This window comes from Rhinichthys klamathensis, unplaced genomic scaffold (assembly GCF_029890125.1).
Source record: "Rhinichthys klamathensis goyatoka isolate OS25496 unplaced genomic scaffold, OSU_Roscu_1.1 h1tg000195l_1, whole genome shotgun sequence".
Taxonomy (NCBI): Eukaryota; Metazoa; Chordata; class Actinopteri; order Cypriniformes; family Leuciscidae; genus Rhinichthys; species Rhinichthys klamathensis.
The window spans coordinates 570,966-583,353 of record NW_026606721.1 but is presented as its reverse complement, the minus strand read 5'-3'; the positions used below and the strand labels follow the sequence as shown (position 1 = coordinate 583,353).

The following is a 12,388-nucleotide window of genomic DNA, read 5'->3' as shown; positions in this document are numbered from 1 at the left end:
ATTTTATTTGTATTATTTCAAAATGACAAAGCTGAATTTTCAGCATCATTACTCCAGTCTTCAGTGTTATGAGACATGAAGAGAATGGGCAACAAAAATGGCAACACAATTGGCTAAAAAAAAAAATTGAAGGGGCATGTGTCATCGCCTCTGTGCATGTAATAGAAAGATGGCTGTTTTAGATGCTTTAATCTGTCGAATGAATGAACATTGATTTGTGCCATAATTGTGTGATGTTTGTGCAAATAAGATATGGTGACAATTTTGTCACATCACCTTCTCTGAGCTGTTGCAAACAAAATGTATAATTATGAGAAAATTTGTCATGAGGTGATAAAGTGAACATTGATTAATTTGTTTAATATTTGTTCTCCAATAACCGTTACTCTAATGTGAAAATACATCACATATCTCATATTCAGTAATATACAATGCACTCTGTTCAGACGGCATACAGTAAGTGTTAATAGCTGTATGCCACATCCACCTGGGCTCATATGCTTGTTTGTTTGGCACTCTGTCACTTTGAATTGCTGGCAAGTGGCACCAATGCACACTGGCATCATGCCCTCAGGGGTGTAATAGTTTCTCTCACTCACTCTCTCACTCACACTCACCCATCACAATTATCATGCCACAACCACTCAGTGCTCACTGGAGGTCATCTCAGAATGACAGCTGTCACTGCTTTCTGATTACCCCCACATGGGAGAGAATTAAAGACAAATAAACCAGCGGTAAATGGTGTGTGCGTGTTTGTGTTTGACGTGGCTACCCCACAGCCACTCGTTTCCTCACATATTTCCAACACATTAGAGGCGTCCCAGCTGACTGTACAGCACCAGAGGAAGGTAATAATGTCATTACCTGAATCTCAACATCGGCCTTAGCTAACAAACCAACCATTTTAAAGTCAATGCCAATATATTAACAGATTATCTTGAAAGATACATTCACACTCGCCATTTTATTAGACAAGTGCCAGACCTTTTTATGAGACAAGATAGCATCTACACCAAAATCCCTGAACAGCATCAGAAGTGTATTTATTTATTTAAATAAATAAATAAACAGATAGATAGATAGATAGATAGATAGATAGATAGATAGATAGATAGATAGATAGATAGATAGATAGATCATAAAAACATTCATGTAAGGCAAACTATTGTATTAACTTTTTTTAAATGAAATTATTAGCCTTTATTTGTCATTGTATTAAAATCAAAATAGATTATTGAAATTGTCTTTGGAATTTGTAGTGTTAACGTTTTTTTTCCCTCTCCATCCATTATTGGAATATACTGTAAGATGATATTGTGTATAGCACTTTTCATAAATATTCTTATAAAGCAGCTTCACAGAAAAAAAGCCAGACAACTAGCTAAAGCAAGCCAAATCCAGACAGTGACGAGTAATGAGTCCTTAAACATTTCTAATAATAATCTGTATTGATATGTTCATATAGCCATTTTAAAAGTTTTGCAAAAAAAAAGCAAAAAAAAAAGAACACAATACACAATAAATTAATACAAATACATCACTGCTGAATTTTAAAACAGTAAAATAAATAAAATACATGCAATAACATCAAAGATCCATAAAGAGAAGCATACTTTGTTTTTAACTTAACTAGTGGGGTACATTTGATAAGAACGGGTGCAATTCCAAAAAATTGCTGCAGACAGAGATGTGGATCAATCATATAATAATAATAATAATAAGTTTATTTTATATAGCGCCTTTCACAAACCCAAGGTCACTTTACATAGTGGACAGGCAATATGAGACTTTGTGACTCAGACCATTGTTATTAGATACTTTTGTTGCTCATTATTTCATAATACAGTTCTGTTTTTGAACTGAATTGAATTGAATGAGGTATGGTTTCTCCATGAAAAATAAGATGTGTAAATAATAATTAATAATTAATAACGTGCCGCAAATGTAACTATGATATACATTTTGTTCAGATCTATAAACATATAGTTTCAAAAGCCTTTGGCCCACATGTTGATCGGCCATCTTGGAGTCCCAGTGCTCCCTTGGCAAGTCCATCCCTAGCTAGGTCAAATATCAAACCATTCAGCATCAGCTCTCTTAGGCGAGTCTTAGGAGCAGCAATGAATGGGGATTTCACCGGGAATGGGGTCCACTTCGTGGTTAACATGTGTCTCGGTCATTTAGCATGCGAGGCGGGTATCATGCCATGATGACTTTTAATCCCAGAGGAGGGAACTTGACGGCAGACCTCAGGGGAGAGCCGCATGGTAATGGTAATTTCGGTGTGAAATGTAGTCCCTGGTAGAAAGGTCAAGGTATCAGCATAAGCCCCCTTGAGCCAGGCTTAAGGCTTTTTCAGGACTGCTGGTACAAGACTGACCCCCATTCTCCTCTGCAGATCCTCCAGATATCGCCACACCTTCCAACCCCTCGGAGAGAGAGAGTCTGAGAGCTGTGGAGCGCCGTGTCGGAGACAGGAGGGGGTCTGGTGAGATGAGGGAAACACTGAAGGATCGCTCCACATCCCAATGAGAGAATTTGGTGTGGAAGTAAGTTTGTGTATGCAAGTGATCGATACCAGCAACCCATCTCGCTCATCTCGAACACACACACACACAAATGCACCCAGGGTGCAACAGTGCTGTCTCACTCCGCCTCGTAATGAGTGTGTAGGCTCAACACTGGCAGATGGGAGAAATGCCACCGTTGCAGAGCGTGTCACTCAGCTGTGATAAGATGTATTAGAGAGGAACCGCTCCTTAAATCATGAGAGTATAAGCATATGTTGTTTGTGCTACTTTGTTTGCTTCTGGCTGGATTTTTTTCTGCCTGTTTTATTTGTGAGCTTGCAGTGATGTGGCGGGTCTTAAACAGCTGGCTCAGACAAATATGTTTAATCTGGGGTGAATTTATGGGAAAAAGGAATCAGAATTGGAAACGAAACGAAATGAAACGTTAAAAATTGCCAAAAGAGCTGTAAAGTGATGTACTGCTGTAGGACGTTATACTAACATAACAAATATCAGTCGGAAAGCAAAGCTATTTGCCTATCACTGCCTACAAAATTTGTTATAGCTCTAGATAGAAGTTTGGGAGGAACATGCTAATCTAATCATGTCAATCAAACCACAAGGACTTACATTATCATTCAAAAGATTTGGATCAGTAAGGTTATTTTTTTTATTATTGTTTATGTGTTTTTAAGAGAATTTTCTTTTGCTCACCAAGGCTGCATTACAACAGTAATAATGTCAAATAATAATACAATTTAAAATAAATGTTTTCTATTTTAATGTATTTTAAAATGTGATTTATTCATGTAATGGCAAAGCTGAATTTTCACATGATCTCCAGTCTTCAGTGTCATATGATCCTTCAGAAATCATTCAAATATGCTGGTTTGCAGCAAATTAATTAAAAGATCAAAAGAACAGCCTTCACAGTATTTGAAACAGAAAACTTTTGTAACATTACACATGTCTTTACTGTCACTTCTGGACAATTTAATACATCCCAGATGATTAAAGTATTAATTTCTTTCTTTCAAACTTTGAATGGCAGTTTATAAACAACGGCTTAAAAAATGAATAAACATAATTCTGCATTTTTCCACGATTTATTTCTATTATCTTTATTAATTACATAGTAAAAAGAAAGAATATGGAACTTATAGGCAAGAAATATGTTTACCCCCATCTCATTCAAAGATTATACGGAAATGTGAAATTGTGAGTTATAAACGTAAACGATCTCTTGAATACAGATACAGTGGTCCCAAAAAAGTATTTGGACACTTAAGCAACAGCTAAAAAGGAATGAATTGTATTGCATTATATAACAAAATATCAAAACATTTCACAAAAAAGTTTGTTGCATTTTAAATGTAAACATGAATGATATACATGTAAAAATGCAGATTAGAAATGTCATTATTTCTGATTATCAAACGTTAGTTGCTTGTTTGTAGTTAATGTGATGTAACTACAACTGTGTTTACTCTGTCAGGACACCTGCGTGCAGAACATATTTCAATTGTCCACTACAAAATGACCTTAGGACCAGTTTATAAAAAATAATAGTTATCAAGTTAGTCCTTTTGCATGCAGATGCCACTAAGTCAAAAGCAATGACATTCATATATTCTTAAGTGTCCAAATACATTTTTATGGACATTGTACGTTTAATTGTATGCTGTCACACCTGTGCACAGTACACCATGGATATTGCAACCCTCACATACTGCTTATCGATTGCTCTGCACAAAAGTGCCAGTGTTTCAACAGAGGGAGAGTTAGACAGAAAACAAGGGAGGGGGAATGACGGGAAGAGATAACTATTAATTTCCCCTCAATCGCTCCATTAGTTAATCATTTCTACTTGAAGGAAGCAGCACTGTATAACAAGAGCTTTAATTACAGAGAAACATATGTGCCCCTATTTGGCAAGAGCCACTCACAGGGAAAGAGAGATAGAGAGAGAGAGAGTGTGTGAGATAGTGAAAAGGGGGCACAGAGACACTAGGATATAGTTTTACAGAAGAGTGCTATTTAAAAGCTGTAAACTTGGGAGGCTGGGCCCATCTAAACTGTGTTTTCATAATAAAAACAGTGTCAGGGCTAATTTCCCCCACAGACAGCATTTAACAATGAGCGATGCAGCAGGTTTTAGGAGGCTGCCACGAAACACGATCCCAGGAGCATTAAGCATATTTTCAAACATGTGGGAATGCTTTCGTTCTGACATAAAAGCTGACCTATTCCCAAGAGGGAAACCTAGCTACCATCAAATAATGTTCGTTTTGACAACTCTCTGCACTGTTTTGTCCAGAATTAACCTTGAGACAACTCTGCATCTTTGAAGCTTGGGCTCTGATGAGAGGAAAAAAACCTGGTCGAGGCCAATAATGCTGACGATCACGGCAGCTTTATTGAAAAATGGCATGTGAGCTTGAATTTTGACCCTGGTGAGGTGATTGCCACAAAGTGTGAAGAGATTTGAACTCTGCTTGAACCTCTGGCATTAAGTGGAGAAAGAATGGAGACATTGCAGCAGTGTGTACTTTGTAATCATTACAATCACAGATTCACGGTGGCTATAGTGTACGACAAGGGGTTCCTGAAGAGTTCAACGCAGCGAACGCACAAGGAGGACACATGTGGTGTGCAAAAGAGCAGCCCATCTACAACATGCCTATCAAAACAAGCCAGGAAGCATTCGATAAAGCAGGCAAGATGGAACGAAACGCACCTCAGCAAAGAAAATGTCGATGGGCGGAGGATCAATGGGACACTTGTAATGGATGGCGATGGATTGTGCGGTTTAATATTACATCTAGCAGGTCGAGCATTACAATATCTCTTCCGAATAAATGTTAACCTATAATCCCTCCTCTAAGAACACCTGCTTTGTTTGTCCTCGCAGCCATCGATTCCACTTTATTGAATGCTCAAACACAGTGCACCTAGATTGATCACCACTAATTAAACGTTCTCAGAACGTTCCCTTTCATGTTTCTCAGCTCGCCCCTTCATATCCGAATGTTAATTTGCAAACCATCTGATACGGTCAGCTCCGTTTGGGTAATGCATTTCGATGTAATGTGTTTATTTTCTTCTTTTGATTTTTGTCCAGGGCAAATCAGCAGGCTTGACCTGTGCTCTCGACCTCTAACCCTTGACCCTGACACATCTGACCAGGCTCCACTCCAGGAGCAGCAAATTAATACAGGGGCCACAGATTGTTAATTGTCGAAAAGATTGGCTAACTGATTCATCACCTCAGTCATGGCCAATGCTTTGGTTTGACCCCTCTGAGATCCCATAGGGCATCTGTAAGCAACCCCAGCTGCGCTCTCACCCATAGCCGATGTTTGCAGCGTAATTATTCAGTATCGGCCCACTTATTAATCAAGTCATTGCTCCGCATTTTAAATGGAAATTGCAGGATTAATACAAGCATTCATTTTGTCTGGGCGAAATCGTGATGGCTTTAGCTCTGCTAATCAAATTGGAATAAAAAAAGCAAGCTGAGAGGAGGCGATGATTGAATTAAGAGAGGCACTTGGGCCACCCACCCACACACACTAACACGTTATGCTGCATGTTGCAAGCAGGGCCCAACCCCAAACCACCAACGCCCCAAAATGAGCACTGCATGCCAATGAGGAGACCTTTTCACATTGAAGTGAATATATGGTCACACGTTTTTATGGTTAATGCACAACAAAGTCAAGATAAGAATGTATACATGCAAGAAACACCAATAACACTATTCAGAGTTTTATTAGAGTTATAAATATTCATAAAGAGTGTTAATTAATATACAGTATATGGGTTTATTTAGCATCACGATTAATGCATATGATTAGAAATAAGTCAAGTCAAGTCAAGTCACCTTTATTTATATAGCGCTTTTTACAATACAGATTGTATCAAAGCGCTTCACAGTGATAATATGAAAACAACATAACAAAGTTTGTTTCTAAAAGAAAATTGCGTCAACGTCCACCTTAAGTAAGGCAGATCAATAATACTATTGAATATTAAATGTCCCCAACTAAGCAAGCCAAAAGCCAAGGCAACAGTGGCAAGGAACCAAAACTCCATCAGGTGACAGAATGGAGAAAAAAACCTAGGGAGAAACCAGACTCAGTCGGGGGCCCAGTTCTCCTCTGGCCAACGAAGGAACAGTGCATGATTCGGGCAGCATTACAAGTCAGATTGGATCGGAACATTTAGAGTATTTATCCATTTCCATCTTTTGGAAGTCCAAGTAATCACGCCGGTATTAAGACGAGTTGTTGAGGATCAGTGCCGTCCACCATAGAGAGTCCATATCGCCCGTGTTGAGTCGTCACTTCAGAGGCTTTGTGATTGGGGCATCTGAAGTCTCCGTGAGAGGCTGGATACAAACTGGAGCTGACGAACGCCATTTTTTCGGGACTCGCGTCCCGAGATAACAGCAGAAAAGCAAAAACGGAAAATAATTAGCGTAGCTGCTGTTCATAATGATGATTTCCATAACACATGCGTAAATGATAAAACATGAAGACAGTGACTCTTGCGTCCCAAACTCACCCCCCTCCGTCCCCCACTCAACTCAGCCTTGCTTACTGACCTCTACGTCCCTCCTGCTGCTGAGACCTAACCACAATCTCTCCGCAACCCAACCATACGCGCCAACCCGTTTGACTAAGGCTGTCGAGCCCCACTGGTGCGTTAATGCAGTTTCAGTGGCAACAGTTCCGTATGGCATACCACCTACCGCAACACAATATCTGCCCAAACACCCGTCATTCACGCAATATACACAGGAACGTAATGACTGTAAATACTATGCAACCTATACAAATAACCTACAGTCTCTTCAAGTTTTATAGTATTAAATGCATTTGATCTGATTCAGCAGTGGTATAAAAGGTAAGCATTATGTAAATGCTTGGCTAAAGAGATGCGTCTTTAATCTAGTTTTAAACTGGGACAGCGAGTCAGAGCCTCGAACAATATCAGGAAGGCTATTCCAGAGTTTTGGAGCTAAATGTGACCTAGTAAGAACTCTAGCGGCTGCATTTTGCACTAACTGTAGCTTGTTTATTGAGGATGCAGGACAACCGGCTAATAAAGCATTACAGTAATCTAGTCTCGAGGTCATGAATGCATGAACTAACTTTTTTGCATCAGAAACAGATAGCATGTTACGTAATTTAGCAATGTTTCTAAGGTGGAAAAAGGCTGTTCTTGTAACATGAAATATGATTTTCGAAAGACAAGTTGCGGTCTAGTATAACTCCCAGGTCTTTTACCATAGAGGATAAAGTAACAGGACATCCTTCTATATTAAAGTTGTATTGTAAGTGGTTTTGTGGGTAGTTTTTTGGACCAACAAGTAATACCTCCGTTTTATCTGGATTTAGTAGCAGGAAATTACGCGTCATCCAGCATTTTATATCTTTTTTTTTTTTTTTTTTTTTTTTTTAAACAGGGACAATGCAAAATATACATTAACCTTAAGAGGAGAGATGCATTTTACCAGGTTATAGCACTTGTGCTAATTTTCACCTGTAGTCCCTGGGCAGGCTGATGTCATCAGATACACATATTAATAAAATCATTCATCTCAAAAAACAGCACAAAAAACACAAAAAAAGAAGAAGAAAAAGAGTCACACCCTTCATTCATTCTTCAACATTCATTTACAAATACCCTCTCACATACACGTCAATTACAATACATTATGCAAGCATGTTTGTTTTAAAAGAAGCCATTTTTTGGCCCGGTCTGAAAAAGTGCTAAAATGTACACATGTGGTCAGCTCCGTTGGCAACTGATTCCATTGTCTGATGGCCACACATGAGAAAGCTGAGCTGCCGAATGCTGTTTTACACTGAGGAATCCTACACTCGCCCCGGACAGTGGATCGAGTGACTCTAGTTGCAATTTCTGAGCTCAGTGAAATAAACCTTTTTAACGGAGGGCCTGCAGTACCATTTATTATCTTAAACAAAAGACAGATATTTGAATATATGACTGTATTTTCAAAACTTAAAATACTATGTTTTTTAAGAATATGACAATGATGAAACAACCTAGATTTCTTGTCATGAATCTTAAGAGATCTTTTGTACAATGATTCCAGGGACCTTAGTGCTGTTTTACATGCTTGTGACCAACTCGTCATGCAGTAGCGAAAGTGCGGAATTATCATCGCATTCAGATATAAATTAGATGCATCTATGGTCAAAGAGTTCCTAATATATCTAAAATGTGCTATGTTCATTTTCAACGTGTTGGTTATCTTTTTAATATGTTTTTTAAAATTTAAATTTGGGTCAAGAATGACTCCTAAATATTTAATTTGGTCAACCCTTGAAATTTCCTGACCCTCAATAATAATTTTTGGTTCAGTTTTACATAGCGAGGACTTGCGGCGGTTTGTGAAAAACATAGAAACTGTTTTGTCAACATTCAAAGTTAAGTGAGATTTTTTTAGCCAAATGGAGATATTTTTCATTTCCTCAGTTAACTTTCGAGCAACATCCATAACAGTTTTGCCATGAATATACACCACTGTGTCATCAGCATACATTATCATTTTAGCATTAATACACACAGACGGAAAATCATTAATATAAAGAGAAAACAACAAGGGCCCTAATATAGAGCCCTGAGGCACACCCATAGTGCATGCTCGTAAGGGAGATGATACATTATTTATTGATACACACTGTTGCCTTGCACTAAGAAAAGATTTAATCCAATTTATTGTACTTATACTAATAGAGAAATGTGTTAATTTATCCATTAGTAGTTCATGGTTTACTGTATCGAAAGCCCTACGCAAGTCAAGAAAGATCGCCCCTACAACACCTCCACTATCCAAACTTGATTTTATTTCTTCTATTAAGTAGCAACATGCTGTCTCCGTTGAGTATCGTTTTCTGAAACCAAACTGGAGAGGATGTAATGCAGTATTGCAATCAAGATGTTCCACTAACTGTGCTGCAACTACTTTTTCAAAGACTTTGGAGATAGTAGGAAGAATGCTTATAGGTCGATAGTTAGAGACCTGGAGCTTGTCTCCTGACTTGTGTATAGGCTTTACTATAGCTGTTTTCAAAGATGTGGGGAAGATACTTTCATTTATAGACTGATTTATAACTTTAGTTAACACTGGAGTTAAAATTTCCTTGTGCTCTTTTAAAAACACAGAATCAATGGAAAAAATGTCTTTAGATTTACTATTATTTATGTGTGATATTACTTTCAAAACTGTCCTTTCATCTACATGAGACAATTTAAAGAATGACTCATCACAATTAAAGTTATATACACAAATTGGTTTCGGGAACATATCTGCCAGATCCCGCACCGAATTTAAAAAATAATCATTAAAATGTGTTGCCACCTCTATATTATCATTTTGAATAACTCCATTTATTTTAAGTTGTACATGATCACAATTTGTTTTTTCTTTACCAAGTAATTTGTCCATACTTTTCCAGAGAAGTTTACTATTGCCTTTTGCGTCTTTAATCATATTTAAATAGAAGTTTGCCTTGGCTTTTCGAAGCTGCGTGGTAACCTTGTTCCTTAGACTTTTATATACATAATGATCAGTGGTCAATTTTGATTTAAGAAAGGTTTTAAGTGCCAGGTCTCTCTGCTTCATTAGATCCCAGAGAGAGTTACCAAACCATGGCAATTTCTTTTTATTAGTTTTATTTCTCTTTAAATCTGTATATTTAGTAACGGTCTCCTGTAAAGTTAAGGTAATATTATTACATGTATACTCACAGCCTTTACTGTCAACTTTACACTCCCAATCAATTTCATTTAAATCATTCATCAGTGCAATTTGATTTCTCTTAGGAATATGGAGAATTTTATTTTGATTTTTTAATTGCTGTTTGTCCCTATTCCTGGATTTATTTATTTTTCTAGCAACTAGAGTAAGGTTGTGATCTGACAAACCTGTTATTAAATTATATGTTTTGGTAACCCTATCTGGTTTATTTGTAAATATGAGATCAATCAAAGTTTGAGTTTTTTTTGTTAGTCTAGTTGGCTTGTTTATCATTTGAGTCATTTGTACCGAGTTTGTAATATCCTTAAGTTTTTTCTTTCTTATTTTATCAAGCCAGTTTATATTCAGATCACCCATTAACAGAGTTTCTTTTCTTTCATATTTTTTAAGTATTTCAGCTAAGCCAAGATAAAATTCATTTGTCGCATTTGGTGGTCGATATACAGCAAATAAAATGAATGACATTTGTGCTGAAAGGGTTATAGTAACACCGACGCACTCCAAGGTTTGCACTGGAATGTCTATTTGATGACTATTGATGCTGTCTTTCACAAAGATTAAGACTCCGCCTCCTTTCCCCTTCCCTCTGTCCCGCCTGTAAACATTATATCCAGGAATTGAAAACACGGATAAAGGAGTCATGGATGTTAACCAAGTCTCTGTAAGACACAGGTAATCAAGATTTGAGTCCAAAAGTAGATGTTCCAATTGTTCCGTTTTTGAAATCACACTGCGTATGTTTATATGTCCGCCAAATATTCCTTTTGGTTTTGTTTTAGGATTCCAGAGTACCGATGCGTGATTAACTGTTTGAAAGAGTTTAGTGTTTTGTTGTTTGGAGGTGACAATAGTCTGCAGCGAGATTAATTCTGCAGTTTTGGACGCACAGCATGCTGATATGTTACCTTGTAGTATGGAGGTCACTGGTGTTGCCGTGGATGTATTCAGCTGCGGTGAATGTTGTACGACCATAGGGCCCGGATTTGCATGAACATCCCCGCATAGTAGTAGCATAATGCAAAGAATCAACGCATATCCTTCCTGAACCTTTGCATGACGAGCTACTCTCCGTGCGCGTAGCTGACCGCTGTGTTTATCCTGATAAACGGCTCGCCCACCGTCCAGTACGTTAGAGTAGATTATATACTGGCTCCACGAGTCCAGTGGAGCAGCGATCGTCTTTGGCACACCGCCAGATGAGGTTGAACGTTCACAAGCAGCTACCCAGCTCCCAAACATTTGTGTAGTAGTGAGAGCCATCAAGTAAAGCACCACAATTAGCACACTTAAGGCCCGGGCATTTGTATCTTTTGTCAATGGCCATAAAGTCTTGGTTGTTACGGCAGTTCTTATATCAGGCAGCTTCCCAGATGTCTTTAGGATAGGTGAAAAATCAGCGCCTGCCAAGCTGCTGCTGCTAGCTACCTGTACTGCTGCCGATGCCGCCATCTTTTTCCAAATGCCCGTTTGAAATGAGTATCTTTAAGACACTCTGTCAATTTTGATGAGTTAGTGTTTTCATATGGCCGTGATGAAATATATAATTGAGTGTCATCAGCATAACAGTGGAAATTAATTCCATGTTAATTCCAAATAAGATTTGAAGCGGAAAAAATGAATGTTGTTAGCAAACAATTGTGTAGGAACTATTTCCTCTTCGGCTCACCTGAACACAAACAGAAAGTGACAGGAGGTCATAGACACAAATAGAGAGACAGTCTCCTACCAGAAGTCATGAAAGAGAAACTATAGAGTTATTTCACATGAAACAATGACAAATGTGACATTTAGTTTATTTGTTTGTTTTTTAATAGTATTAAAAGTTGGCATAAAAAATGGTCTGTTAATGGTCTTAAACTGCTTAAACACCCACTGCTCCTGTTGCAGTGTGTGTGTGTGTGTGTGTGTGTGTGTGTGTGTGTGTGTGTGTGTGTGTGTGTGTGTGTGTGTGTGTGTGTGTGTGTTCACTACTCACTGCTCCTCATGTGTGTTCACTAACTTGGATGGGTTAAATGAAGAGGACAAATTCCAAGTATGGTTTGCCTAACTTGGCCTTCACGTCACGTCACTTCACTTCACTTAA

At 38.1% G+C, this 12,388-nt stretch overlaps 1 long non-coding RNA gene across 1 annotated transcript in view; it reads right to left on the bottom strand.

Annotated features, from left to right (window-relative positions):
- Nucleotides 1-12,388, bottom strand: part of LOC130096001 (uncharacterized) — an 89,137-nt gene that overhangs the window by 40,001 nt on the left and 36,748 nt on the right. The window lies entirely within an intron of this gene.